Raw genomic sequence first — 7,922 nt, 5'->3', positions numbered from 1 at the left:
TCAAATAAGATATCAATGCGAGGCAAAGGATATTTGTTCTTGATAGTAACAGCATTGAGTGGTCGAATAGTCCACACACATCCGCAAAGACTTGTCCTTCTTTTTCACAAATATGGCTGGACAACCCATGGTGATGAACTAGGGCGAATGAGACCCTTTTCTAAGAGCTCTTGCAATTGGATCTTCAATTCTGCTAACTCATTTGGCGGCATTCTATAAGGTCTTCGGGAGATGGGCGTTGTACCTGGTATTAACTCAATCTTGAACTCTATATCCCTAGTCGGGTGGTAACCTAGGCAATTCATCTAGAAAGACATCCGAAATTCACATACTACAGGAATATCAGCAAGGGCCACAGGCTAGATAGCATTGGCCACATTTTGGAGATCAAACTCCCTAGAAAGGGGTACTAGAAAAGCATCGTTATTCCTAGGGTCTCTCAACATAATGGTTCTAGTCGATGTATCGATAAGGACACCATGGTTCTTCATCCAATTCATACCCAAGATCACATCTATACCCAATCCTCGGTAATATCACTAAATTTGTAGTATACTCTCGTTCACTTATTTGGATAAGTACATCTTTAACTATCTGATTGGTAGAAATGTTATTCTCGGCTGCACTTATACAATAACCACCTTTGTCTACTACAAATATTTTCTGATCATACTTGGATGCAAATGTTGGACTCATGAATGAATGTGAAGCTCCTAGAATCAAACAGAACAAATGTAGGGTAATGGTTCACAAGAAACATACCAGCTGTGACAACCTCGCTAGAGGCAATCTCTTCCATGGTGGTGTAATGCACATACCCCAGGCGTGCATTTACAGCTGCTGGTTTTTTATTGTTCTTCTTGGGGGTAAGGGCACTCCCTCGCCTAATGACTAGTCTTGTTGCAATTGAAACATGGTTGATTGTTAGGTGGAGCCTTCGAGTTGCCTTGTCCTGCACCACCCTTAGACGGTAGAGCAATAGAGTATGCCTGACGATACCCTTTATTTGCTTGGCTTGGCTGGGCCTTCTTCTAAGGTGGCTGGATATTTTGGAGCAGGTGGGCGGTATTGGGTTCTTGCCACCACTGGAGCTCTCTACTGAGATGCACCAGCTTCAAAGGCCCTCTTGTGGCTCTTGGATGCAGCATAAATATTATTATGGATTCTCTTGTGTGAGCGAATCACTCACAAATTCATTGTAGGTCTCACTCTTGTTATTTGCTAGAGTCTTCATCAACTTTGGACCTAGTCCTCTCTTGAAGCTTGCAATCTTCTTAGCATCGGTATTCACAAACTCAGGCGTAGACCTAGAGAGGTTATTGAAGGCATGTATGTACTCAGTGAGACTTTTGGTGCCCTGAGTAAGCCTCATAAACTCTGTATATTTCATGCTCAAAAGACCTAGGGGAATATGATGCCCCCTAAAAGCAGTCTTAAACTCATTCCATGTAACCTAAGCATTAGCAGGGAGGGTAGATAGGTAATGAGTCCACCAAATGTCTGCTAGACCATGCAACTGATGTGAGGCATATTCAGCCTTCATATGCTCTATAACTCTTAAGAGACAAAACTTCTGCTCAATGGTATTGAGCCATTCATTGTCTTGCAATGGCTCCTCTGCCTCCTTAAAGATAGGAGGTTTAGTGTCTGAAAAGTCCTTGAATTCACTATACTAATTTGGTTTGGGTCCCTGGTGTTGGTCCCGCCCCCGTCCACGACCGATGTTCTACGCAAGCCTGTGCAGTACTTCCCCCATAGACCATTGGGTCTCTAGGAGCTAGGCCATCATTTCCACTGGTGTGGCGTGTGGTGGTGGTGGGAGATCATCATCACCCTCATGACTAGTACTAGCCCCTCTGCGAGTGCGAGTCATCTGCAAAATTGCAACAACAAGTAATTATTGGATGATGTCAAGAGATTGTAGAAGAATTGTATAATCATGCCATACTGTAATTACTGGAGAGAATCTCAAATTCATACAATAACATAGAGGCATAATAATTCATTTCCATAACATAACATCATCAATAGGACCACTTATCGTACTCGCAACGCGTTCCGTACATGCTAATTTTTTGTTGCCAAAAACAACTGGGAATTTATTAAAAAGTGCAATCACCACACTATTACATGCACGGTTCCAATAACATCAAAGGGGTACATCATGAAAGCTAAACCTACATTATGAGTTCATTACATAAGGATCAAAGATAGAGAGCTATCGCATCTAGCTAGATATTATAGCTAAGCTACTCCTCGGGGTGGTCGCTATCGATGTCGGACACACCATCACCGTGGTCGTCCTCAAAAGGCTCAATCTCCTCCTCTTTAGGCTCATCCTCGGCATCCACCTCCATGCAATCATCCTCAACAATCAACACATTAGGATCTTCTTCCACCGCTGGAGCTGGAGGAAGAATTGGGTTCACCATGTTATTGAGACGATGAACATCTAGCTGAAGCTCCTCAATCTGGCGTATGAGTTCATGCTCCCTACGATCAAACTCCATTGCCTACCTAGCAGCTTAGAACACAGTCTAGATCCTAGCTGCCTCCCTAGTCTTAGCAAGGTGAATGATCTCGTCCCTCTCAGCACGGACGTCATGTAATTTAGCCCTAGCTACATCTCTTTTAGCAACAGCATGGACAAACTACACCCGATGAGCTTCCAAGGTTGTCATATAATTACCTATCTCATTCTGAGCTGCTCTAACTGCCCTTCGGTGCCTGCGCACATGTCCTCGCATCCTGCGCTGTGCTTCCTGTGCTATTTGGAGCTCTTGCATACAACTGCTATAACTATCCTGGTGAGAGTAAAACATCCTCATAACTGCATACATGGCACTCATGGCAGCATTACTACTTCCTGCTCTTTCATCCCAGGTCTCTTACCAAAGCATTACGCACCTAGCTAGGGTCCAAGCATGGTCTAGTGATGCATCCACTCAGGGAAAGATCCAACTGGGCCCTATTGACAAGCTCATCACCAAATTCCTGATAGATTTCGCTGAAGAACTTCAAAAGCTGGCCACTTGGGCACCCTCCCAAGGGGTCTGTCCATCTGACTCGATACTCCATCCTTGCCACTGAGGAGTTGTCCACACGGGTAGGCGATAGTGACCCGTACATCGCACCACCGTTGTCCCTCAGTTACCACTTCGCTCCAAAAATAGCGAGGTGGTTCAGCATATCCGACAGAGTGCAGTACCCTCCACAGTAAAGTGGGAGTCCCAAATAGTGCCAAAAAGGTGTCGCTTGCAACAGGGGCTCCTAGGGGCTGCCATCTATAGCAAATGTTACAATTTAGTGAGACACACGATTATAGAAAAGAGTTACTTAACAATAAGATCTTGCAAGGGAGAGGAACAATGCAATGACATGAATGAATGATGTATCATGATGTATGCTCGTTCCGTATGTCCTCACAAACTTAGAGAAATAAATCCTAACGACATACACGGTGGCATATATACGTTCTCTCAATATAATCTGTAACTAAACGAGCTACACGTTTCGTTGTTAGTGTACCTGCAGAAGATTCATTTTCAAGCCCAATCCAACAGTTATATGTACAGAAAGGTAAATCTAGGCTCTAAGTTGAATATCAAGGATAGCAAGATATATATGAAAGCAGTAAACTAAATACTTCCATAATATATATCCCATATATATACTTCTGTATCAAAGCTACCCGATGATCAATTACACTACCCACAATTAAATACGCACCATACACACATGCAAGCATGCATATACAACCGTATCACAGCTAGCTCTCCCCGACCGCATGCTCACTTCTTGCGGTCATGCCACTCATCAACTTACCTTCTTACCTAGCATAGAGGCATTGGATCCATACATTACCACTCAAGTGAGTGGCACCCATACAATAGCCTGCCGTATGGACGACGAAAGTAAAACCCCCCGTGTTAGTACTTAAATAGCCACCTAATAATCCTTAATTAGGCATAAAGGAGATGACCACTGGCACACTATAGTTTTAAGTTCAATCTTCAACACTCTAAACTTATTACTATAGTTGTAGAAATTAAGTTTATAAAACAAAAACCTTTGTTTTAATTACACATGTGACAAGTTTAGTGTTGAATCATGCTCCGATGCCAGCTGTAACAGAACCGTCCAATTTATAAGAGCACAAGTATAATAGCAACCACCGAGGCAGTCAAACAATCACACTTGAGCCCACATAAATTTGGTAGTCCATCAAGTATCACGAAGGATCTCGAATCAACCAACATACAAGTCAAGATTGTACATGATTCAACATACAAGCCATATGTTACAACAAGTTCACTAATAGTTTGTCATACATCGGAGTTCCAACATAGTTATTACAACATCAGTTTAACAGTAGTGGAAGCAACATAGTTCTGAAGCGACATCAACAGTAGTTTAGATACATAGCTAGTTTTCACAGTCATCTCCAACAAAAGCACAAGGGTGAGATGATATATAGAATGACCATGCCCATGGTCCTATTCCTCATCCACTGCAGGAGCAAAGCAGTGCTTACAGTAGCCGTGGTACATCATGTTATCTGCAACAATAGGGAAATAAACCCTGAGTATGAGAAGGTACTCAGCTAGACTTACCCATCATAAACCAAAAATAAGAGACACCAAGGATCATGCAAGGCTTATAAGTGGAGCTGGTTGACATCCTTTGCCCTACAAGCCAATATTTATCTAGTATCTTTTAACTTTTGAATAACAAGTTTATTATTCCTGTTCCATTCTAGATTAGCATCTATCCTATGCCAAACATGTGGTGTACCATTAAATCATCACAATAGTAACCATATCAAGTTGAGCATTTTCATAACCCACATAACCAACACTTTCATCAATTACTACGATGAAGGGGGCTCATGTCAAGTTCTCACTATCCGGGAGAGATGGCGATTCGAATCGATTCCTACCCAACTGGAGAATTATTCCTAACACACACCCATACTCCCCTATCAGGGTTGCATCGGGTCACCTTTGGTACAACTCAGGTCTAAATCATGGGTAAGACCAGTGCCGCACCCTCAAAGATACTACCAATCTGCTAGGAGGCTCAGGACTCGAACCTGCCATTGGACTCACGCCATTAGCTCTCCGCACATCTTTATTGCCTCTAGGGTGTGCACTTTAACTGCTCATGTCCTTGGCCTGAGTTGAGCTACTTGGCTTTGTGGTCGGAATGACTTATCTGGCCAATTATGTGAGAGGCATGCGTTCAACTTGACAAGAGGGCCTTCAACGGCCAGTCCTGAAATGACATAGATGGAATCACTATAAGTCACCACACCAAACATATAAGATTCCATCTAGTCTCTAATTGTTCAACATCACCAGGTTATGTTCCACGATAGCACAATATAGCGAACCATGATCAAGTCACCACCTATAGCTCGCAAGTGACAGGAAATCACCCAACTTCTACCGGTCTAAGCATAGCGAAGCATGAAGTTCGATCTTGGACCTACATAGTATTCAAGATAGATATTTTTGGACAAGGAAAGTATATGCAATAAGTGGTTCCAATCAACTCTTATAACCTAATGCATCAAACATCAAAGGACTCAAGTAATATTTTGTGAAACAGGGGAGACTTAGAATGCTTTGGGGCTTGCCTTTCACAAACATGGCCGGCTGGTGGTCAGGGCAGTCTTGGAAATGATCAACTTCAGGCTCACCTTTGCCTAGAACTTCTTGGTGCTGAGCTTCCTAGTTCTCCTCTTGTGGATCGGCTTCGAGTTCTGCCAACGTGATTTCTTCCGCGGCACCTATTGCATGCATATGCATAAAGTAAGTATGATGGATGCATAAGAAGGATTGTGAATGATATGGCATGAGAACGTGAATGATTCTATGCTAATGATTATATCAAGTTACTTAGATGATAACCAAGTTGAATTCTTATTTACTGAGTAGGTGCATATCTCTTCTTTAGAATTTTCAAGAATCCACACTAAGTTCATTTCTGGACCACAACACAGCAGCTACAAGTTTAGATCATAACTGGAGTTTTACTCAACCAATTGCTGTGATCTAGGACTTTCTGAAAAGCTCAAAAAATTTCCTACAACTTTCATTTAGCCATCACCAGATGATTTAATAGCTATCTAGGTTAAACAATTCAATCATCCTGAGCTGTCTAGTAGACTAGCAAATTCTGACAACAGACTTTAACAGCTATAACTCCCAAACCATTTAGCCTATTATCATGAAAATTTCACATAAGTAAGATCAGTAAGTTATCTACAACTTTATTAATAACAAGTTTCACAGAAATATAATTATTATCATGAATTTACCAATACAACAGAAACTACTCCTATAGCCATCTAGCGGAATTATAAAGCAATAATTAAGTAGTTGCTTATAACCAATCAACTTCAAGCACAACTACCATTATCGGCAGATCATATGCATCACAAGGACTACAGAAAACATTATGTTTATGCCAAACTAACGTATTTAGATACCTTTATTAATTTCTTTATATAATAAGGTGATTTATGAGATAATTATTTCCATTGCTCCATAAATTCAGATAAAATTACAACAACATACATATGACCCCATAAGTCTACTGTGCAAATTTCATGCTAATTGGATAAGTATATCTCTCTATACAAAAATGACAAGTTGCTTAGGTTTATTTTAGCAAAAATAGTTTAGCCTATTGAAAAGTGTCAAGCAACAGATTTCATATTTTTGTTAGCTTCCCTAAAACCCATTAACAATGTGCAAAAATTTGCATGGCAATATGTTACTTATTTTTATCCTTATGAATTTCCTCAGAAAACACCATTTATTGAAAGATAAATAGAAAGACCTTACTCCAATCAAGTTTACTGCAAGTTTAGTATTTTTTCTAGCTAGAGCATGTCAACACAAGACCAGCAAAATTGGAATCACAATTTTATCACTTCCCTAGCTTAAGTTATGTATTTTACAAGATTGCAAACAATTTAAAAGCACTTATTTAGCTCCATTTAATTCTCCTAGAAAAATACCAGAAACGGTGCATTTCATATTTTTATCAAATACTAAACTTCATGGTGAATCCAAAAAAATTGGTTCACTCCATTTGGATACTCCTAGCTCTAGATATGAATTTTTGAAACATGCATTCAAATCTATGAAAACAAATAAGAAAATCAAATAATACACAGACTGATAGATGGGGCCCGCTGGTCGGTAGGACCCACATGTCAGTGACTCCAGAGCAGAGGAGGTGCTCTGGCCAGCCTTATCTCACCGACAGCGAGATCACTGGCGACGACTGTGACACCAACGTGTTCCTCTTATTAAGCCATGTCGATTGGTGGTGAATATGCGACCTAGGGTTCATCGAAGATGGCTCGCTAGCGACAATGGCGGACGATGGAGGTAGCGTGGCGGTACACCGGTGTTCTCCGGCCATCGCGTGCTCCGGTGAGGTGCGCTATGGCTATGTGGAATCCTAACAAAGCTATCGATGGTGGTTAGGGCTCCGGTGAGGCGGTAGTGAGCTCCGACCACGTGCATGCCTCGGCGGCAGCGCACGGTAGCACGGTGGCTAGACGGTGACGAAAGACAGGTCTCTATCATGCATACACAAGGTCTAGGGTCACTCAACCTAAGACGCATGAGAGAGAAGGGAGATGATGGACCAGCTCGCGCAATGGCGAGCTCAAGTGCCATGGCGGCCATGGTGGCCATGCCAGAACGACGACGTGTTTTGACGCAACACGCGCGGCTTGGGTTGGTCGGTAGCGTCAAACTAGACAATGGATTAAGATGCTAGGACCTACGATGAAGAACAGATGAGGGTGAGAGAGAGGGAAGGTGCCTAGATTGTGGCTGGCCACGATGAGCATGGAGCTCGGCGGTGCTCCGGCGAGAATACAGTTGGCGGAAACAGCAAAA

Source organism: Miscanthus floridulus, chromosome 9, assembly GCF_019320115.1.
Source record: "Miscanthus floridulus cultivar M001 chromosome 9, ASM1932011v1, whole genome shotgun sequence".
NCBI lineage: Eukaryota > Viridiplantae > Streptophyta > Magnoliopsida > Poales > Poaceae > Miscanthus > Miscanthus floridulus.
The sequence above is the reverse complement of the archived record's forward strand: the minus strand, read 5'-3'. Positions refer to the sequence as shown.